Genomic DNA, 23,767 nt, shown 5'->3' with positions numbered 1-23,767 from the left:
GAGTTGGGTATTTCCCTTTCCCGCAGGTCAGAAGGCTCTGATAAAATCCCACCAGGTTAGTCTCTAGTTAACTAGCTTCTCTGGAAGGTAGACCTAGTAAAGAGTGCACCTACATGTTGAAAAATGATTCCTATTCTCTTTCCCCTGTAGTAAGTATGAGGGGATTTTTCTCTGATGTGTACTTCGAGAACCTGGTTGAGCTTCTGATGATACAACTCACAAAAGCATGAGACCCATATGCACAGGCCTCCTGGAGGTTTTAACTCTCAGACGTGGCCACACCTCACTGCAGCAATTTGTCAATTCCAGTTCAGGTTTTCCAATCCCAGCGTGGGTTCCTTGGAGCATTGTGCTCCAGTGTATGGTGATTCTCCGCTTTACTTGTCCAGCCAATCTGGGGACAGTGGCTTGCCTGTGACCTCACGTCTCTTGCAGGTTTAAGAAGAGCTGCTGATTTTTCAGTTTGCTCAGCTTTTTACCTGTGAGGAGGGAGTGACAATTCTCAAGATTATCGTGTACGGAACCTGAAATTCCCCAACTCCATTATAGTAAAAAGTGTCTTCCCTTCCTCTGGCTCAAGAATTAAAATATTTTCATTCTTTGACACGTTGTACTTTGATTCCCTAAATATTTATAATTGTAGATTTAAAAACTCCGTCTTCTGCTGTATCAGACATCTAGACGGGCACTTTCCAACAGAATTATGAGAGTCCTGTTAGAACTTGAAACCTTCCTTGTAGCCTCATATAAATAACAGGTACAATTAATTTTACTAGTATATTTTTAACTCAAAATGCTCATACTATACTTTCAATAAGAAATACAAATAGGCCGGGTGAGGTGGCTCACATCTGTAATTCCAGCACTTTGGGAGGCCGAGGCAGGTGGATCGCGAGATCAGGAGATCGAGACCATCCTGGCTAACGCCGTGAAACCCCGTCTCTACTAAAAATACAAAGAATTAGCCAGGCGTGGGAGTGGGAAGCTACTTGGAAGGCTGAGGCAGGAGAATGGCATGAACCTGGGAGGCGGAGATTGCAGTGAGCCAAGATCACGCCACTGCACTCTAGCCTGGGCAACAGAACAAGACTCCGCCTCAAAAAATATATATAAATAAATAACATATATATATAAATACAATATTTTCTATTTTTTATATTAACTGGCATGTCTTTCACGCAGCAAATCCACTTCAGACCGGGTGCACTTCATGTGCTCAGCCGCCGCATGTGGTGAGTGACAGAGACCATCCTGCATGTGTGTGCACTTTTTACTGCCTTTTTCTTGACCACAGATTCTACCTCCTGTTTCTCTGCGTATGCAGTGATTATTTGCTGAGTATTACATATTGTAGGTAACATGTTGAGCACACTCAGGATCCCTAACCTTCCTCTGAAGCTTTCCAGCTCTTGTTTTAGCAGGTAGCACAGGCACTGCTGGGTCATCGTGACATGGGCAGGCTTGGATTGATTCGCTGCTGGTGTGGATCTGTGGAGAGCTCCCATCCTGCACCCACTCCGATCTCCCCCTCCTGGACGTGGTAGGATGCCCATGCTCCGCCCACACCTGAGCTCTCTCTGATCTCCCCTTCCTGGAGGTGGTAGCGTGGCCGTGCTCCAAACACACCTGAGCTCTCTCCAATCTCCGCCTCCTGCAGGTGGTAGGGTGGCCATACTCCGCTCACACTGAGCTCCTTCCGAGCTCCGCCTTCTGGATGTGGTAGGATGGCCCTGCTCCACCCACACCTGAGCTCTCGGCGCCACGGTCTGCAGGTGTTCTCCAGAGGGCAAGCGTACTGTGGGCGCGTCTCATTCATTCTCCTGCCCTCGCCCTCAGGTTCTAGCTGGCACAGCTGTGGTCACAGACTAAAAACAGCCACCTCATTCATTTTGTGTAGTTTTACAGTTGTGTACGGCAGATGTGTGATTTGCGTCCCTGTTCTCTCATCATGGCTAGAAGTTTTGGCAAATTATTCTTATATCTTTACATTTGAAAACTAAAGGAAAGTTTCACCCAAAGAATATTAGTGTTGCGACAATCCTAATGAGTATTTCTCCAGAAACTATGATCCAGGTCAGCAGCCAGTCATTTCATAGAAGATAAACTTCAAGAACATTCTCTGAAGGGCAATGAAACTCAGTAAGATCTAACCACTGTTACCAACAACCAAGAAAAATAGGTAGGAAATGCAGCTAAGATTTTGATCAAGTAAGTACGGTAATAAACATGCAAACTATCGCTAAGCACAAAATAGGGTGGGAGTAAAAAATTTTTATGATATTGACATTTATGATTTTACAAAACTGCCCCATGTGATATCAAGAGACTCCTGATGAAAATTTACAAAGGATGCTTTATGGTTCATATAAAAATGTTAGTCAAATAAATCCAAATATTTCACAAAAATAACATTTCAAATAATATTCTTTTATATTTTGCAGACATCTGTACAGTGAGGTTATTCATCACACATGACCCAGTAACATTTCTCAGCAGTTGGATTCAATACGAGAAATAAGCAAATAACCGCACTGCTTCATTTCAAAGTCATTTCTTATAAAAAGTGCTCAAGAAAAATGCCCGTTGCCTTACATACTGGTTAGTGCCAAAAATTTGGTTTAAAATATTTCAAGTGGGTTATCCTTTTACATCCATGTTGTTAGTTACACAAAGAACACATACAAATGCAATTTTTTTACCATAAGTTTTTGCAAATCATAACCATAAACTAAAGAAACAGGATTAAGCATATTATTTTTTGAGATAGGGTCTAGCTCTGTTGCCCAGGCTGGAGTGCAGTGGCATGATCATGGCTCACTGCAGCCTCAACCTCCCCCGGCCCAGGTGATTCTCCCACCCCAGCCTCCCGAGTAGCTGGGACCACAGGCACACACCACTATGCCCGGCTGATTTCTGTATTTTTTGTAGGGATAGGCTTTGGAATGTTGCCCAGGCTAGTCTCAAAGCCGGGACTCAAGCAATCTGCCTGCCTTGGCTTCCCAAAGTGCTGAGGTTAGAGGCATGAGCCACCATGCCTGGCCTAATCATTTCTAAAGAGTCTCTATTTATTATCATTATTTTTTTTCTAATTGAGATGGGGGTCTTGCTCTGTTGCCCCGGCTGGAGTGCAGTGGTGCCGTCTCAGCTGACAGCAACCTCTGCCTCCCGGGCTCAAGTGATTCTCCCACCTCAGCCTCCCAAGTAGCTGGGAGTACAGGTGTACACCACCAGGCTCAGCTAATTTTTTGTACTTTTGGTGGAGACAAGATGTACAAAAGGCATTTCTGTACATTTTGCCATGTTTTCCAGGCTGGCCTTGAACCCTTGGGCTCAAGCCATACACCTGCCCTGGACTCCCAAAGCGCTGGAGTTATAGGCATGAGCTACCGTGCCGAGCCCTTAATCATGTGCTGTGACTTAATATTAAAATAAAGAAAGGGAGGAGTCCAAGGGAGCACATAGGCAGACAGGGCTCCTTTGCCAACAACCTTGCTAGCACGGCATTCACTCCCTTGCCTGCTGGCATTGCGCTCTTTAGATGAAGAACACTTTATGTGTAAATGAAAAACAAAAACAACATAGGAACACCCTGTCTCTACAAAAACTTAAAACTTAGCTGGGTGTGGTGGCGAGCACCTGTGGTCCCAGCTGCTTGAGGCTGAAGTGGGAGGACTGCGTGAGCTCAGGTGGTCACAGCTGCAGTGAGCCAAGAGCTGCCATCATGATGCTGAATTCCAACCTTGGTGACAGAGCAAGACCTTGTCTCAAAACAAAAAGCAACGAAAACCCAAAATGATGCACTCTAAGTTCTGTCCTATAAATTCCACTACCTTCATTTGTAAAGGTACATAAAGGTGAAACTCAGGAGCTGCTTGCAGTAATGTGGACATACGCTTGACCTCAGCTCTAATCTGAAGCACATCCTTCTGTCTCATTGCTTGCCAAGACTAAGCTAAACTTCAAAAGTAAAAATATTCCCCAAAGTGCTGTACATTTTTAACTATTCATATTCTACCTTAAGTTTCTCTTGTATTGGAGGAAAAACACAGTGTCATTTAAAGTGATATGTAGCTTCAACATGGGATGTAAGGTGATTCAGGTCCTTTGAGAAGACAAGCTTGCAACAACGACATGAATAATGTTGGAATCAAAATCACAGAAACTAAACACCAAATAGGTAGGTTCAATCTGTGTCTCTAACAAGTATCTGGATAACTAAACTTTCTGCTTTACTTGGGTGTGAAGATCATGAAATGTAGTTTATAATTATTTGGGTAGAGAAAATAGAGAATTTGGGTAGTTATGTAAAATTCAAGATTAAATAAAACCAGTATTAAATAGCAGAAATATAAATTGGCTATTACCTTCAGTAATTTAGATCAGGGGTTGGCAGGTCTGTGCACCAAATCTGGTCCACTGTTCTTGTAAATAAAATTTTATTGGTACACAGCCATACGTATTTGCTATCACCCATGGCTGAGGGCAGAGTTGAGTCGTTGTGAGAGACCTTATGGCCTTCAGGAACTAAAATACCAGCTGGCACCTTGCAGGCAAAGTTTATGACCTGATTCCGGTAGCTACCTAAACTGTCCAATTTGCTTGTTCTAAAACAATCCAACAATATAGCACACTTATCTGAAGATTTGAGAACACGTATGCACCAGCCCAATCAGAAGAAAAGTCCAATTCCACCCAGAGGGCTACAACAAACTCTTCCCTTTTCCCTACAAGGAATTAAATGAATAAAACTGTGTGAGATTTTACTGGTATGTATCATATGTATGAGTCTTGATGAAAAGTTAAAAACGTGTATTTATACAGATACATGTTACTTTTCCTTCCATGTTTAACTCATACACTGTTTTTGGAATTCTGGTTCACATAATCTACATTTCTGCACCATGATTTTGAAGGCAAAAACACGAATGCTGAGCCAGTGGTCAATTCTGAGGGGCCCAGCATGTTCAGGAGGCAGCGTCGGGGAGCATGTCCCTTACCTGGAGGTGTGTAGGCGTCCATGGAGGTCTGCACGACCAGGGACCTGCGTTTGGAAGGCATAGGCACCGCCATCTTCCACTCTTTGTGTTTGGCCAGAGCTGCCTGGACAGCTTCCGTGTGGACGTCTGAAACGGAGAGAGCTCAGTCACTCAGTGCTCAGCTGAGGTCCCAGAGGCCAAGATGCACCCTCCTCTCTGTCCCCGCAGCACGGTTCATCCACCTTCTCAAACTCACCAACAGATGGGTGGGTGAGGAAAGAAAATCAGTGTTTACAATTCTAGTAAAGACATTAAAATTTATTCACAGACTTTTAATTATTCATTTTATTACTGCAGAATCCATATCCACAAGCAAACACTGACTGTAAACTGTGCTGAGATTTTTCTTTTTAGGGTGAATAGACCTTGATCTTTGGAGATTCTTTGTAGGTCACACGTTTGAGCCTCCAAATCCTTTCACTGTACCACTGAGAGGCGTGCGCACACCTCGCACCCCAACTCACACAGCCACGGTCGCAGCTCAGCTCCACACCAGCCATGGGCCAGGACTGTGTTGGCTATGGATAAGGTTTGGCTGTGTTCCCACCCAAATTTCAACTTGAATTGTACCTCCCAGAATTCCCATGTGTTGTGGGAGGGACCTAGGGAGAGGTAATTGAATCACTGGGGCCCATCTTTCCTGTGCTATTCTTGTGATAGTGAATAAGTCTCATGAGATCTGATGGTTTATCAGGGGTTTCCGCTTTTGATTCTACCTCGTTTTGTCTTGCTGCTGACATGTAAGAAGTGCCTTTTGCCTCCCACCATGATTCTGAGGCCTCCCCACCATGCGGAACTGCAAGGCCAACTAAATCTTTTTCTTCTCAGTCTCGGGTATGTCTTTATCAGCAGCGTGAAAAGGGACTAAAACAACCATTAACACATTTTGTGGCTATTAACCCATTACATTAATTCCACACATTCACTGAATGCCTTCTCTGTAAGTCTCTGCGGGCTGGGGTCGCAGTGGTGATAAGGCAGACAGTCTCATGGCATCTCACGCAGGTCACTTCTTAAGGGATGAAACATTTGATAGATGGGGTAGAGAATTAAAGCAGAGACAGATGCAGCGGCAACTCCAAACTGTGAAGCCAGGGAAGAACCTTCTTAACACAAAATCAGAACAACAGGAATGAACCATACTGGCTGTCAAGAAGAGAATCTTTGAGACACAGGGAAAAACCCGTTCAAAGGCCCTAAACTGTGAATGAGAATGGTGTTAGCAGAATAAAACCACCACCACCACCAAAAATGGCCAGCGTGAGAAAAGACGGGTTGGAGCAGTTTTCTCTGAAGCTGCGAGAATAATCCCACTGAAAGGGAATCGGACGTGGCTTTCTGGCTTAAACCCCCCAGACGCTGCCACCTGAGACAGGACCCAGACCCGCAGCATCACACCCACAAGCAGCTCATCGCACTGCTTGGTCTTGGTCAGCCTTTGTGCACACTTCTCTCCCTAACTAGATAAAGAGCCTGGTCATCTGGCCACTATTTCTAATTCCCAGGTCAAAAACCACTATGTGACTGACTTGGCTCATGGCCAAAAACTGAAGGGATCAATGAGGTGACAGTCCACTCACTTCCACAAATCGCTTTTTGTTTTGCATATTCTCCGTTTTAAACTTTTTGGATGTAATTTCAAATACACAGAAAATCTGCAAGACCAGCGTAGCAAATTCCCACATAACTTACCAGGCTCAACTTAGGCCCAACTGCTCCTATCTTACATCACTGCTTTCCCCCCTCCCCCATGAATTTTCTAAGTCAAATGAAAATAAATTTCAGATACTATGTCCTTCCATACCTAAATGTTTCAATGTATTTCCTAAACACAAGGATATGCTCTCACATTCATTTTCCTCAAGATTGGGAAATTTAACTGTCATATACAAAGTTCACTTTCAAATGGTGTCAACTGTCTCCATAATTTTCTTACTTTGTCTTCCTCTTTTACAATCCAATCCAGGATCATGAATTGATTTGTCATGTGATTTTTACCCATCCAGAATCCAAGTTTCTCAGCTTTTGTGTTTCTTGAAATTGGAAATGTTAAAGAATATAGGTCAGTTATTTTACAGCTTGTCCTTGATTTTGGTATCTTCCAGACTAAACTCAAGAGTATGCATTTTAGCAGGGACACCACAGAAGTCTGTCCTGTGTGACGATGTTAACATTGGCAACTCAGTGAAGGTGGTGCTTAAGTTCCTTCAAAGCAAAGACGCTACTTCTCACGTTGAAATTAAGATTTGGGAGGAGGCACCATGACACTATGTGCATATTCTGTTTTCCATCAATTCTTCACTACTAGTTTTAGCATCCACTGATTTCCTGTCATTCCTTCTAAATCATTAGATCTTCCATATTCACTTAAAAATAATTATTTCATCTTTCAGCATCCATTTACATATGTGATATGTACTCATGGAGTCTGGCTTGGTGGGTTATGATTCATAGTTACAATGGTTTGTTTTGTTGCTCAACTGGTTCCAGATCTGATACCTGATTCCCCAGCCCTTGGACCAGGGCATCTTCTAGTGAAGAACGGTGTTTGGAAGCTGAGACCGGGCACCGGGTGCTGCTGGGCATTGCCGGCAAGTAGAACACACAACACGCATGTACACCCACAGCCATCCAGAGACACTTCTGTCCCTGTCTACATCTGTCAGGAGCCACCAGCTTATACTGGTACCTCCTGCTGCAACCTAATCCCACGTGATCCATTCCAGGCTTTGGCCTTTTCTTATTTCTACCTCTCTTACCAAGAAAGAAACCTAGCTCCTGTAACACTCAATATAGTCACTTATTAAGCTTATTTGCTTAAGCCTGGAGATACAGAAATGCTTTCAGAATTGCTATCTAATACCACTGTGAAAAATCTATCGAGTTCAGTGTTCATTTTTAATTAATTTTTCCTTGTTTTTTTTTTTTTTTTTTTTTGCAAGGGAGGGAGTACAAAGTATACACAGTGAAATGTTCAGATCTTAAGTACACTTCGCGCATTTTGAGAAATGGAAATCTATGACCCTAATCAAATCTTTTGCCTCAAAGTTCCCACAAGTCCCCTTCCAGTCAATCCCAGCCCTCAAGAGACAACCACTGTTCATTCTCGAGGAGTGTTCTTGGCGCTCTTCCGTCACCTGAGACTCGCATAGATTCTTCATCGTCACATGGACTCCACGGCGTAGTGTTCACACTCTGCTCAATTCAAGGCTCCTGGAACTCATCCCCGTTGTCTATTTGGTACGTTTTTCCTGATGGGAACTAGGACAATGTATGAATATATTGGTATTTGCTCATGTTTCTCCAGTTGAGAGAGATTTATGTTTCCTGTTTTTGGCTATGACAATTTACTCTGGAGATAATGTGCATTCTTTTACAAGGACACACATTTTCAGCTCTCCTTGGTGAATGTCTACAGCGTACCTGCTGGGCCATATGGTAAGTGTACACATTTTAAAGAAACTGCCACAGTTTGCTGAAGTGGCTGTGCCATTTTAAGTCTCCATCAGTCTGAGATCCAGTCTGTCATATCTTCACTAGCACCTGCTACTGTCCTCCTTTCTCCACTCTTGTGAAGGCAAACCTCGTAGGTTTAAGTTGTACCTACCCAATGACTCCCTGGTGAGCACCTCTCACGGGCCACTGGGCATCTGTATACATATGTTGCGAAGAGTCCATCTTGCATGCTTGCAAAATTCACACCATTTCTGGTTATTTGTACATTTCCTAAGATGTTCTAAATAAGGCCCTGTGTCTTCTGTACATCAAGCATCTCCCTGCTTCCAAGTCTTTATGCCTTTTAGTTCTCCTGACTCACTTCACGGACGAGGGCCCCAGTGTGCACCATGCGAACCTGAACCACGGAGAATGGCCATGCTCCCGACACCCCAGACTGTGGGCAGAGCTCCCAGGCTGCCACCACTGAGGAGGGGGGTCAGCTCTTGTTTTTCAGGAATGGCCTTTATCAAACGGAGAAAGTTCCCTTCTGTTCCTGATGTGATAGGAAATTCGTATAAGGACTATTAAATTTCAACAGATGTTTTTCAGTGTCCACTGAGAGGATAAAATGGGTTTTCTGCTTTACTTTTTGTTAATGTGGTGAATTGCATTGATTTTTGAATGATGAGCCAAGTGTGCAATGCAAAACTGCACATCATGTTATCTCCAGGAAGGAGTGAAATGGGTGCTGGGAAATTGAGGGAGCTTCAGAACGGGAATCTCACAACCTGAAATGGGGAGACCGGCAAATGGGAAAGCAGTCGCTCTGATTCATGGACGTTTCGGAAAGATTCGCGTCCGCTCCGTGCTGCGTTTCAGCAACTTTTCTTCTTGTGATGTGGACCCGATAGAAGAGAGGTCCCACATAAACATTCGGCATTTGTGAGGGTCTGGCACCGTGACTCACTTCTACAGATTTAACATGTTTATGTATAAATTACAATGGCTCAACTCTATAAAAACTGATAGCAGTTATGGATCAATTCCCTCATTTCTCACTTGGGCCACACTTCCTGTTTCTGCAAGAACATATCGCTTGGCTAGAAGACACGATGTTGACATTGAAAGGAAAAAAGACCTTGTATAAAAATGATGCAGAGAATTCTTCTCAAAGGCCACTGGGACACACACTTTGTTGGTGACCAGCTGTCTACCAGCATGGCAGCGAGAGAGACAGAGTTCCACGCGTGAGCAGTCACGGCTCCCTTGACCCACACAAAGACCCCCAGGGTGACGACAGCCAACCAGCAGCCTTGGAACGTACACTTCCTTCCCAAAATAGCTTCCCGAGAGACAACAAACAGTGATAATTGCAGGCATTTCTATGACTGGGAAGCAAGAAACCCTCCCAGTCCTGTTCCTTCTACACCACATCCAGAACAGGCGTACACCCGGTGTAGAAAGCTCCCAAGGCCTGAACAGATCATTTGAATCTACTTCAGACTGACCTAATCTCTGCAGTGCAGTCCTACAAACAGACTTTCAAAGAGTTACCAAACCACTACCTCAAACCTCATGCTTTCTCTGCTTCGAAAGAGGACATGTGGCTCGGTTTATACGGCCACCAGAACACACACACGGTATTATCTTATTGCCCTTCAGTGCCAAGAAGAATCATGTGGTCTCTTGCGGTAAAAACAAAACCACATCCACCACAACCCAGCTTTTCACATTGCAGGGGGTTTTACAGCTTCTTTCTATGTCGTCTTCCTTTTTGCCCCAAACTGGATCTTCTTTTTACTTTCTCCTTATTTCCTGAATATAATTTGATCAATATAATCAAAGTGCTTGTGTTAGAAGCAACTTTACTTAAAAAGAATTGAAAGAACTACATCAAAATATTAAGAGTAGCATTTCAGGATGACAAGAGAACAATAGATTGTTTTTGTTCATTCTTTTCAACATTTGCAAAGTTTTTCCTTGAATATAGTCACTTTTGCAAGCAGAGGTTACAGTGCTTGATGGAATGAGGCCATGAAGCACACACACCGCCCAGTTTCTAACACAGAGCAATCTATGGGGAAGGATGGAGACACAGGAAAGGTTCATCTTAAAGCAACGCAGGTGTTTTTTTCATAAAGGCAAAAGACATTTTTAAAAATCTTTGCACCATACACAAGTCTGCTAAATTTGGTCAAAAAACAGAGAAAACAGTAACCGAAGAACACTTTAGCCCACAAGGAGACCAGCACACCCAGCTCGAGGCCACTCCAGATGAGGACGGAGAGTGGTTTCCTCACAGCTGACCCATAGGATCGGGTAACACGAGCAGGAGGGAAACGTGGGGACCACAAAGACGTCAGACTGTGGACTGCACAGCAAAAGACAGCAACACAAACTAGCGGAGTAATTAAAAACTATTGTGAAAAGATGTCCACATTCTATTTTAACCTGAAATCAGTGGCACGGTGACACTTCAACACATCTATAAACAGCACCCCTGAAGATTCTGTCAGACTCTACACTGAACAATGTTAAGACGAGGAACAAGAACAGAATAGCCTCCCCACATTGTGTGGTGGAGTCTTCTCAGCACAGACCCTTAGAGCATGCTAACCCCATCATCAAAACACAGCGAACACATGGAGAAAGGACAACCTGTCGAGGTGTGAAGATCAGCTTCTGAAGCACGCAGTGTAATTATGGCTGAAAGCATTTCCTGCGATGCTGAGTGAAACGTTTGAGTCAGAATCTACCTCCATGTGCTAAGTTGTTGCTGTGTTTAATAATTCCCGTCCAACTCAAAATATCCAAGGCAGAAAGCAGCATCCAACCACGAGCACCTAAAATAGCGATTAAATGGACAGCACTTTGTGGAAAGACTTTTCCCAACATGACACCTAGAGGGGACAAGGAGGCAACCCATGCCACGATGGCCCCCCGGTTCCTCTCGCTGCTCCTCCTGCATCCTCAGCACAGCCAGGTGCTTTGCTAGTGCCCTGCTGCAGAGAAAACACCCCAATGCAGCTACTGGGGAGGGCTTCTCTTATGTCATCCAGCTTAAAAGGCAGCATGTCCACTGGCCAGTGGCCCAAATCCCACATGTGAGGGGAGAGATCTGAACACAGGGGCCAGGATGGACCCATCTCCCATGAGAGCCAATGCCAGCAGGTCACAGGGGGTCCTGGCCAGTCTGAGGCCTGGGTGCGAGGAAGGGGGCAGTGTTGGGTGAACACACAGTGCTGGAAGGGGTATGAGCTGAGAACAAAGACCTTTACAAAGCTCTGCCTGAAATCCAAATCATTCTGAGAAGAGCTCATAAGATGAAGAACTTTTAGGAAAATATCACATGGGTCAACAGGTTGCTACAAAACAAATACTCCCTTGAAAACACAACATCCTTTCCACAAAATGAGCCGATAGATGAAATCCAGCACCTGTGCAGCTTCCAAAATCCATGAAAGCATCTGACCAAGTGCCCTCCAAAGCCTTAATTACAAATGCCCTGAATACAGTTTTACCCAGCCACGTCAATGAGACATCAGATGAGAGGCCATGGACTGGAAACCATGAGAAACGGAAACATCCGGGGGAAAGGTACCAAGCAGGATTGCAGAGGAGTCGACAGACATGTGCGCGGACGGCACGAGAGTGACAAGATTCGCTGGTCATGCTGGACACACAGACAGTGTCACGGACTCCAGCAAATGCCTGAAATGCAAATGCTTAAAAAGATAGGAGAAAATCATCTGGAAGCTCAGCAGTTAAGACAGAGAGCAGTGACTTTCTAGTATTTCTAAGTATCTTTGAGGATAAGCATCGAAAATGGTCAAGGATGTTTCTACCTACGGAGAGGCCGAGAAGTAAAGGCTTGCAATTTTACGTAAAGAGAAAATGATTTTAGCCCTGGTGCGGTGGCTCAAGCCTGTCATCCCAGCACTTTGGGAGGCTGAGGGAGGTGGATCACAAGGTCAGGAGATCGAGACCAACCTGGCTAACGTAGTGAGACCCGGTCTCTACTAAATATGCAAAAAATTAGTCAGGTGTGGTGGCGGGTGCCTGTAGTCCCAGCTACTCAAGAGGCTGAGGCAGGAGAATGGCATGAACCCAGGAGGCGAAGCTCGCAGTGAGCCGAGATCAGGCCACTGCACTCCAGCCTGGGCGACAGAGCCAGACTCCACCTCAAAAAAAAAAAAAAAATAATGATTTTAGCTTGGGATCCTAAAGCAGCATTAAAATGTGTTATCACAACAGAGACAAAAAGCAGGTGCATAAATACTGAGCGAGAAGGGGATGAGGGAATGAATGGGTACTGCTGGACTCCGGGCTGTTGGGGCAGACACAGCACGGGGGCTCCATGGAGACTAGTGGCCTGCAGCCATCTCAGGCAGGGAGGGCTCTTGCTGGCGAAGCTCCTACAAAGCTGTCGGGGCTGGGGGTGAGCTGCTGCTGCCATGCAACACAGGAGCCAGAAACTCCAGCAGGAGCAGGACCTGCTAGAGCCTGTGTGCACGGCCCTGGGACTAAGAAGTGAAACCACTGTCCTGACATGCCTCTGCCAAACTTCACCAACACAGCTGAACAGAATTTGCAGGGGTCAGATCCATGGTTTCTGAAGAAGGTAATAAAGGGTGAATGTGGAGCTGAGAGACAATAAGTTGATAGAGGCGCATTTGGTGACCCCAAAAGAGGCAGATCTTTCTCGTCTTTTCTCTCTGCTGCGGCTGTTTGTGGTTCATTCCCTTTAGGCCTTTAAGAACCCAAAAGCATCCATCTGTTAAGAGAAGGGATTATTCAGGATCAGTTTCATGCAGCATTGAATAGATCACTATTGTGAGTAAAGAATTTGTTGGTACTTCTTACATTTATAGCGTTAGGTAAATTGGTTAACTAAAATACATTTATTTAATGACATTTCTTAAAGTACTAAAGATGGCAATAAACTACGTAGTATGTCACATGATATTGGAGAAATAAAAAATACCTTCTCTGGCAAGACTTTATTAAAAGTTCAACATCACGGTACACACATTACGTAGCCATTCCGTATGTCTCCATCTTCTGCAAGCACCCCTTCCTAAAATAATGAAAATGAAACATTCGTTTTTCTTTCCGTTTAATTCTGCAAGCTGCGATTCCGTCTTGCTGACAGGAGGCTTCGAGGGACTGGCAACACCCCACGTTCTTGCGTTCCAGGGAAACAGAAGAATAACTGGATTAAGAGTCCAGGCTTTGGCATCAGAATCCCAGCTCTGCCACTTACTCACACTGAGTAAGCTCTCAAATTGCTCGAAGCCTCCCTTGCATCATCCGTAAAATGGGAGCAATAATGGAGAGCTGCTGTGAGAGTCACATACGATGAAATATACAAAGCAAACTACTAGGTCCTGGGCACACACCAACACTCAGTGATGGCTGCTTTTATAAATACCTTGAAGCAACGGATTTGTTGCCAATTTCCAAATCTAAAAAGCCCGAAAGGATTAGACTGTTGACACATCCTACCTCATCCTCCAGCGCGGACGACGTGGATTCCTTCCCACCTTGCTCCGGTGCGTACGACACGGATTCCTAGAGCGGCAGAACCATGGAGCACACACGTCCTGCAGCCGCCTGGGATTTAAACACACCCATTTCACACAAAACTGCTGTCATAACTTGCTAAAATCTCTTTGGGCAAGCATAATTTCTCCAGTATGTCCTGGGAGCTAGAAATCCCTCCTTCACACGAAAAGGAAAGAAGTCCCACCCTGTGAAAAGACAGCTCTGAGAAGACTATGCCATATTAAACACAGCTACTTCCCTTTCCCACGACATTCTCAATGTTGCAGATCTCAGGCCTCAGCAGTAAGTTGGTTTTACTGGATGCTGTATTTACATTTTTTGGTGTTGTGGGGAGGGAGAAGGGGCAAGGTAGGGACAATGAAACCCAGCTTCCATTATTCCCAGCTAGACATTGAGACTGACATGTAGAAGAAGACCTGGTATGGCCTGGCGCCTGCTGTGGGCCTCATGGCTTGAGAGCAAGCCTCTCGCTCTCCACCCCCTGCTCCCTGACAGAAGGAGAGATCCCCTCAGAGATTTTTCTTCGGATTGGGAGGGAACATGAGCATGAGGACAGGGGGACACGGGAAAGGATGGAGGACGATCATCCACCTACAAAGTAGGAGTCTTACTGCAAACTTTATAGCCAACCATGTCATTTAAGCATTCCACAAGCACTATCGTCCTGGTTTCACAGATGACAGTCTTAGCAAGTCCCAGACACCTGCCAAAGGGCCAGACTGGTGGCAACAAAGTCATAATGCATAACCACCTGGCCCAGTGGTGCCAGCCCACCCCTGACTACAGGAGATGCTTCAGATGCCCCAGCAGGGAGAATGTCACAGCCCTGCTGAAAGGGAAGGATGACAACTAGAAGAAACAAACGTCCACGTCACTTCCAGGATCTGAACAGTCACACTGGACCACCCCGAGGTGAGAGGTGGACGGTCTATCTCGGATGCCAGGCCACAGGGAGTGGTTACAACCACATACCACCAGCCACATGCCCTTCGGCATCAGAAAGTGCTTTTGAGGAAACAAAACTGCTAAGGCATTGAAGATGGAATCGCTTTGACAGCAGAAAGAAGTGGGCTAATCTCAGTCCACACAAAAGCGCATGCAGTCCAGAGTCCTAAACCCCAGGAGGAGCCCATCTCTGTAATCAGAGCTTCACGGTCACTGCGTGTTCATGCCAGAGCCAGAGGCGTGCAGTGAACGGGGGCCAAGAGAGCCTCGACTTTCCACAACACATCAAGCATTGTCTTCCTGTTTTAGAAGCACACACTCCCTCACCCAGAGTCTGACTTTAAGTCTTTACAGAATCATTTAAGCAGCTGCGTAGTAACTACAGCTTTCTGCTCAGTTGCCTTTTTAAGTCAAAACTCCCAAGAGCCAAAGCAATCCAAGAGGCTTCTCAGCCTGTCCGTCTGCAGCGTGAGAAAGCAAAACTCAGAGGTGGCAGTGAGCAATCAGGACACCTGTGCCCACGCCAGGGAACCCAAGGGATCTAGGAATGTAAATTCTGCAGTGTTGGCAGATGTGGAGCAAGGGGAACCCTTGCATTCCATTGCTGGGAGTGCAAAAGCAGCACAGCTGTGAAATAGTATGGAGCATCTTCCAAAGCCAGAAACAGGACTCTGTGATTCAGCAATCCCACATCTGGGTAAATATCCAAAGGAATATTGAACCATTAATGGAGAGATATCTGCATGCTCACGTCCACCGCAGCGCTATTGACAGTCACTTAGATGTGGAATTGACCTACGCACGTCAGTGGATGAACAGATAGAGACATCGTGGTGTACGGACACAAGGCGTACTATTCACCTTAAAGAATGAAATTCTGTCATTTGCAAAAACATGGATCAACCTGGAAGGTATTTTGCTAAGTGAAATAAACCAGGCACAGAAATACAAATACTGCATGATCCACTTATATGTGCCAAACTTTTTCTTTAAAAAGTAGCATTTGTAGAAAGAGTGTAATAGGGATTAGCAGGGACTGGGGTTGGGGAAATGGGGAAATGCTGGTCAATTCTGGACACCGAATGTACAGCGTGGTAACTACAATTAGTAACAACGTATCATCTGCCTGAAATTCAGTTAACAATGTATCATCTGCCTGAAACTGGGTAAGAGAATGGATCTTCCGTATTCTCACACACACAAATTAACTACAAGGTGAGGGAATGTGTTATCAATAGCTTGAACTGGGAGGTGAAAAAAAACCCTGAAACCCTTTCCCTCCTCCTAAAGACTGTTTGTAGACTTTGAACATTGGTCTGTGTGGAAAAAATTCTGTTTTTCTTCCAGCAAGTCTCTTAAAGAAAAAATAATAATAAAGCGTGTTAAAGTACAGTCACCCTCAGTGTCTGTGGGAGCGGGTTCCAAGGGTCAGGATCCTTAAGTCTGCGATGCTCAAGTCCATGATAGAAAATGGCGCAGCATTTGCATAGAACCCACGTGTGCTCTCCCGTGTACTTAAAATCTCTCCATTACTCGTAATAACGCAAACAACGTGAGTGCTGTGTTGTACTATATTGTTTAGAGAATAATGAAAATGACAAACTCTACATATGTTCAGAACAGGTTAGGCCATTCTTCTCTTTCTGAATATTTTCACTTTCAGTTCGGCTGAATCTAGAGCCATAGAATCCACGAACATGGAAGGTCAACTCTGCGTCTCGGAAATTTTTAACATTCAGCAGGCGGGGGAAGGAATACAGGCTCTCCCCTCCCACATCCCTCAGGACTTCCTGGTCATTCTGCTGTGTCAGCTGCTTCTCTTTTGACCAACTTCACAATCTTCATCAGCAACACGGCAGCTCTGGACACGCAGAAGCAGTCATCCTTCACTTGAAACTGTGTTTGCCGTGGCAATGAGCTCAAGACCGTGTCTTCTTCCAGGCACTCACCCGAGGAATCTGAACCATATGTAGTGAGGTTCAGTCCTGCCACACACAGCAATCTCTTGGATGCAGAGAAGCTGAACAAGCGGCCAGGGCTCCTCTGACACACACGAGGCCATGTGGAGAAGCGTCCGGTATCGTTACGGCACCTGGCTGGTACCACCATAAAGATGGGACGCAGAGGAAGAATTTCTTGAAACAACATTCATACGTTTGGAGTTGAAACCCAAGCGCCAAAAACATTAGCTATTTTGGAATAGGTTGGGACAGGGAAAACATCTGTCATAAGATTGAAAACAAATTTTTCTTGAGACAAGCCTGCCTCTGTCACCAGTGCTGGAGTGCAGTGGTGTGATCACGGCTCACCGCAGCCTTGACCTCCCCGGGGCCAAGTGATCCTCCCACCTCAGCCTTCTGGGTAGCTGGGAACACAGGCAGGCACTACCGTACCCGGCTGACTATGTAGTTTTTGTAGACATGGGGTTTCCCTGTGTTGCCCAGGCTGGCCTCAACCTCCTGGGCCCAAGCGATCCTCCCTCCCGGGCTTCCCAAAGTGCTGGGATTACAGGCATGAGCCACCAAATCCAGCCTCTGTCATGAGTGTTATAAACACAGTACTTGAATTTTTTCCAACCTCTTGCTGTCCAACCAGCTTCCCTGGCTGTGACGAGCGTTGTGCTGCTGCTGTTGTCTCTTCACGAAGGGCGGGGCAGCAGATGACAGGCACACGCCGTACCCAGGGAACGACTCGGCTCTAACAGCAGATGCCTCAGCTGAAGGAAGTCCTCAGAGCCCCTCAAATCTCCACACCTGAGAGAACCGATCTCACTCACAGTCAGCAGTTCGTGCCATAGAAGCAGGCGCCAGACGCTTGCCTCTCCTCGGAGGTCCTGGCCAAGAGACCTCACACCAGGACGTGTAGAACAGCGGAGAGTCACGCTTTCTTCTTTCTCCCTGCTGCCCGAGGGTCTCTCTCAGGGCTCGTCAGAGATGCACCTCTGTCAAGGGATGACTGTTTGACTTCAATTTCATTTGTCTGAAATGAAGTTTCTGCCCGTTCTTTCTCAGCAAATACAATTTTTCAATGAAGAAGTCAGCTCACCCCAAGACTCTGGGCTCAAGCGTGTCCTGACCTCCATCCCCGAGTACAAAATCTCCTCTCACCTCCAGGGCACCTTGGGAAGAGCCAGGACCCCACTCACTGCTCCCCAGTAACACCCCCGGCCTGAAAAAAGCATCTGCAGTGTGGGCAAATTAAGGAGGCAACGTGCGTTTGTTGAGTCCTGCCAGCTAATTATAGATGAAACACGCTTTTTGAGAGCTGTGAACGTTACTTATCTGCAATGCCGGCATTTCTCACCAATGTCCCTCTGTGCTGCAGAGCACTGCTGACTTCTGAGAACAACTTCTGCTTTCCTTGAGGAATTCTCAACCACGAGTTTTCATGCAAGGCACTGACTCTGAAAACTTCAGCCGTGTTAATATTTTTTACCCTTTTTCAGACTTTGAAAATGGGCTGCTTAATGAGAACAGCACAGCTAAACCCCTCGACGGCCACACGGCTGAGGTTCACCGCACACGATGCTGATTGACTCCCTTCAGCATAGCAGGTGCGACCCCTCGATGGCCACATGGCTGAGGTTCGCCACACGTGGCGCGTGTTGGCATCGCAGGCCTGACAGCAGCATTCACACTGTCACCTCCTCTCTCTGTGGATTGCTGGGCTGCATCAGTGTTTTCACGCTGATATAAAGAACTGCCCAAGACTCTGTAATTTATAAAGGCAGAGGTTTCAGTCACAGTTCCACATGGCTGGGGAGACCTCAGGAAACTTACGATCATGGCAGAAGGTGAAGGGGAAGCAAAGGCACGTCTTACACAGCGGCAGGCGAGAGGGAAGCGTGCAAGGGGGAGGAGTCCTACACTTAACGAAAAACCAGATCTCGTGAGAACTCCTCACAATCGCGAGGATGGCAAAGGGGAATCCACTCCCAGGATCCAATCACCTCCCAAGGTTTTGCCCTTGGCATGTGGGGTTATGGAAATTACAATTCGAGATAAGATTGTGGTGGGGACACAGAGCCAAACCATATCATGGGCTTTACTGACACCTTTTAAAGGAACTCTGAAATGTCCAGTTATCATCTGCCAAATTGCTGACTTTATTATAGAGCGAGCATGGATATACTAAGCCCCTCGAACCTGTGAGTAGTCGAGGTGCTGACTAGGACTTATCTCCAGTAACCTGGCCCTGCCACACTGGGACCGGGGAAGTGGCCCCAACCTTAAACCACCCAGCTCTCGCTCAGGTGGATTTCAAAGGCAGACAGGGCCATTGAGAGCAAGTTCAGACCCAGGGAATAAAACTAGGGACCCCTCAAGCAAGTGCGGACTCCTGCTAGCCTTCACAGGAGATGTGGGTTCAGCCAGGCACTCCCTCCATCTGTACATGCCGGGGACCCCTGCAGGCAACATGCACCTGCTTCCCTGACAACCACCTCCCTGCTCATGAACATCTGGGGCAAAGGTGGGCTCACAGCCAACCCCTGCCCGTCTCAGGAGCAGGGCCCATGGCTGCTTCTGTGTTCTCGTCCTGAGACCTGTGGCCACAGCCCTTGTCTGCTCCGTCAGATATTATACGGTACTACTTCACAGCAGGTCCTGTGACCCCACAAATCCAGGATGCACGAAGAGAAAGTGACTGCTGCTTAGCAATTAATCACATAAGTACTGTAGCTTTCACTTGGGCCTTGTTTGGTAACACTGTATGTGCCTAGGCTGTACGTGAGAATCTCCAAATGCCGTAGAAATTATCCTGAACTTTGTTTCCTAGTTCATTCATTCATCCCCCAAATATTTAATACCTACTGTGTGCCATGCAACAGAGTACATAAGAGAAATCCTACACAAAACAGAGAAAGCGCACACAGAACACAGACATAATATCGCCAAATGTTTGTTGCATAAAAGATTTTAAAAGTTATATTTTAACTTAAAACCTTTTAAAAGCTGGAAATAAAGGGATGCTTAATTCAATGACTCCAGTGATTTTCTTAAATCACCACATCTGGGTAAGCAATGGAAAACAAAACGGGACAGGCCAGGTACCTTCAGGACAGGAATGATTGCGCTGTCTCCTGCCACAGGTTTCAGGCTTCAGAAGATGCTAAGATCTTTCTATCATCCTTAAAGCTGTATTTTTTTCTCTGACAATCTTGCTTTCTGAAATAATGGCTCAGTCCCGAAAAGACTTGCGGTTAATTTAAGACGTCTGAGGTTTTCTTTTGGAGAGTGGAGGGGGCAAACGACCTACCAGAAGATGTATGTAATAAGCTTAAGTTATTCCAGAGAAGTTCGTGCACACGTTACGACTTTCTCTGAGGCCAGTGAGCTGCGGGCATTACTCCAGGAAACACTGAGGCTTCCTGTGCACTAACTCAGATCGCGTCAAAAATACCGAGTTGCAGGGAGGAAAGCAGAGATGATTCCTGGTGCAACATGTAAATGTGATAAGATTTTGATGGTTTCACTGGCTATTTAAATAACAATGTTGATAGTACAAACTTTGATTTGTGGAAACATCCTTTCTGAAAGATCTTGCCCAACGTTTATTAAGTGGCAATGATTAAGAATATTCTTTATTTAGAAGGCAAATAAAGTAGAATGTATGCAATCCTATACTCACTGATATATTACGAGAAGTAGAACTTGTCAAGATCTCTGCTTTACAATACCAACTCTTAATAAAAGAAACGTCTGTCTACGTAAGCACGTGCGTATTCAAGGATTTTTATTATAACATGTTTATGAAGAGACATGTGTTGGTACCATACATCCCAATCACTGAGGGAAGATGAGAATATCTTACAGAGAATGTGGGGGAGGGGGACTTCTTTCATTTAAAATGAAAAAACAGTCAATAATCAAAGTGTAAAACCAATTGAAGAATGTGATCCTATTACAAGGTAACTTGTAGAACAAAGCAGTCCAGAGAGGCAGAAGGACTGACAAAGAGAAACCCGAGTGAGTGAAATTAAATGTAATTCAATACATAGGCACCGCAGTACCCTTTCATTCAGGAATATGCGTTATGCACCGACTGCGGGCCAGGCACTGTCAGGTATGTGGCAATATCAGAACACAAAACATAAAACCTCTGTACCCTTGTGGCACTTCAATTCCCAGCCAGGTACGCTGGCTCATGCCTGTAATCCCAGCACTTTGGGAGGCGGAGGTGGGAGGACCACTTGAGGCCAGGAGTTTAAGACCAGCCTGGGCAACATAGTGAAACTCCATTTCTACAAAAAACAAAATTAATTAATTGAGTGTGACAGCATGTACCTGTAGTTTCAGCTACTCAGGAGGCTGAGGTGGGAGGATTGCTTGAGCCTGGGAGTTCGAGGTTGCACTGAGCTCTGATTCTACCGCTATACTCCAGCCTGGGCGATAGAGACCCTGTCTCAGAACCATTCAAATTCCCACATAATTTGTACAACACCAATATACCATGCAACCATCTCCCTGATAAGCTCAATTATTTACTGGTCAAGGCACAGAACGTGAAGATATTATGCGGCACACGCAGGAACTAAACCTGCATGAATTTTTATCTTTTGCTAAAATGAGATTTGAGTGAACTAAATAAAACTACCATGAGAGTTCAAAGGAAAATAATTGTCAACTGAACTGTAACAAAAATTAAAATTTATGAATTGCAGCCAAAATCATAATGGGAACTAAGCTTATAGCACCAAACGCTCATATTTGAAAAAAGTAAGGTCTCAGGTCCATAATCTAAGCTGCCATCTTCAACTCAAAGCCAGTACAAATACATCACAATGAGCACAAATAAAAGAAACTGAAAATAGAAAGGAGAAAACTCTAGTCACACCAAAAGCCTATATATAAAAATTTCCAAGGAATCTACAACAGTCAGTCCTAGATCCAATAACTGAGTTTAGCCAAGTCACAGCACACAATCAAATCTTACTCTACATACGGGCAAATTAGTATTTGGGACCTAAATTTTAAAAACCACCCACTCACAGTAGCTATATAAAAATCACATAGGTATAAATCTAACAAAGCACACAGAGGATGTGTATGAAGAAAACCACAAAACGCTGAAGAAAGAAAAGAGCTACATCAACTGAGCCACAAGTCCAAGGAGAAGCGGCAACATGGTCAAGACGCCAATTCTCCCCATATTGACCAATAGACTTAACATAATTCCACCATAAATCCCGGCAGGACACTGACCTGCAGACTTACAATTTCAACATAAATCCCGCCAGGACTTTCTGTAGATAAGACAAGCTAAAAGTTACATGAAAGGGAAAGAAACAGAGGACAATAAACATTCCAATTTAAAAAATTGGCAAAGACCGGACAGACACTTCAACGAAGTGGATGGACATAAGCACTAGGAAACTAACAGAACTGCCCACAAAAGAATGGCAGTGCTACTCTACATAAATTTAAAAAACAAAATAAACCTGCAAGGGAGAAACAAATGGAACCAAGGGCTACAAAGATTATCTTAAAGCTGGCAGAAAACCACGGAGGCGTTCCTTGCGTCTTTCTCTGAGAGCGCCACCTGACCACCCAGGAGACATCGCTGGCAGACCCAGAACCAGTGGACACTAACTACAGCTTCCACACTGAGAGGAAGGAGTCATTTGAAGAACATCCAGAAACATTCCTTTGGCTCTTACCCTTCTGCTGTGCGAAGCACCGGAAATCATCAACGTCTCGTCTCCCCACAGAACAGATCCTTCCCCAGGAGGCAGACACTTGGCTGTAACACGGGGTAATGAGGGGCGCGCCTTCATGCCCATTCTGTAGTGTTTCCTGTTACCTATTTTACCTTAAGCTACAAATGATTCCCGTTTACACGGGACACAGTGACACAGACAGCAAAACACATGAGATTCAGTGTGACCCCACATCCGTCACTGCTGACCTCAAGTTCTTTGTTCGTTTTGCTTTTAGAGTTTGTACTGTCTCCCGGGGTTCCAGGCCTGTGGATTCAACCAACCGTAGACCAAGATTTTTTTTTAATGTATTTGTACTAAGCATTCAGACTTTATTATTCATTAAACAACTACTCGCATGGCATGTCCGTGGTATAGCTGTTACGAGCAACCCTGACATGACTGTCTGCAGGAGGATGTGCATACGTCATATGCAAACACGATGCCATTTTATTGCAGGGACCTGAGTGCCCACAGACCTTGGATTCCATAGGCAGACCTGCAGCCTACCCCCATGGACACTGTGGAATGGCTATAATAGAAAATATGGAGGTTTTAAATAGTTATGTACTAAATCTAATCATTTGTTAAGAAATTACTGTGTAACACCTGTATTATTTCGAAGTCCTTCCTGTCCCAGAGACTTGACATGTTCTTATCTTTTTGTCCACGTATCTAGTCATTCCAGTAAGCTTATTGAACACAAATCAATTTTACAATTAAATTCTTACAGGAATCACACTCAATCTGTAAGCTGCTTTGGTTTTTAAAGTGAAATAACCAATAGTTTTGCAAACCAGCTATATCATAGAATAGGATAAAGCAGCCCCATGACATGCAAAAACATGGGGTTTCAAAGCTAACCAGTATAAAACACGTTACAAACCCCTAAATATGAAAACGTTTTACACCACAACAGATATTCCAGAAAAAAACAAGATGTTCAAAAAAGCCCTTTGCAGAAAAGCACTTTCCCCTTCATTTTTCACACGGTTTCCAGAAGCTTGTGTTTGGCGATGACCATGAACCACAAGGAGCGTCCGCTGCAACTACTGCTACGGCAACACAGAATATTAAGGCAAAAAAA

At 45.1% G+C, this 23,767-nt stretch overlaps 2 long non-coding RNA genes across 5 annotated transcripts in view; one reads left to right on the top strand and one right to left on the bottom strand.

The window, feature by feature from the left end:
• Window positions 1-21,220, bottom strand: part of LOC108584170 — a 43,605-nt gene extending 22,385 nt beyond the window's left edge. For 2 of the 4 annotated variants that reach the window (XR_004181490.1, XR_004181489.1), the window contains exon 1: window positions 4,998-12,462. This is a non-coding gene — a long non-coding RNA (uncharacterized LOC108584170). Of the gene's footprint in view, window positions 1-4,997; window positions 12,463-13,458 lie in introns of those variants that run through there. The other 2 variants (XR_004181491.1, XR_004181492.1) reach the window with 2 other exon arrangements.
• LOC110742793 lies at window positions 3,098-5,297 on the top strand. Its single transcript, XR_002520876.2, has 2 exons — window positions 3,098-4,766; window positions 4,914-5,297. It is a non-coding gene; the product is annotated as an uncharacterized LOC110742793 (long non-coding RNA).
• Window positions 21,221-23,767: the final 2,547 nt, after the last annotated feature.

This window comes from Papio anubis, unplaced genomic scaffold, assembly GCF_008728515.1.
Source record: "Papio anubis isolate 15944 unplaced genomic scaffold, Panubis1.0 scaffold287, whole genome shotgun sequence".
Classification (NCBI taxonomy): domain Eukaryota; kingdom Metazoa; phylum Chordata; class Mammalia; order Primates; family Cercopithecidae; genus Papio; species Papio anubis.
The sequence above is the reverse complement of the archived record's forward strand: the minus strand, read 5'-3'. Positions and strand labels throughout refer to the sequence as shown.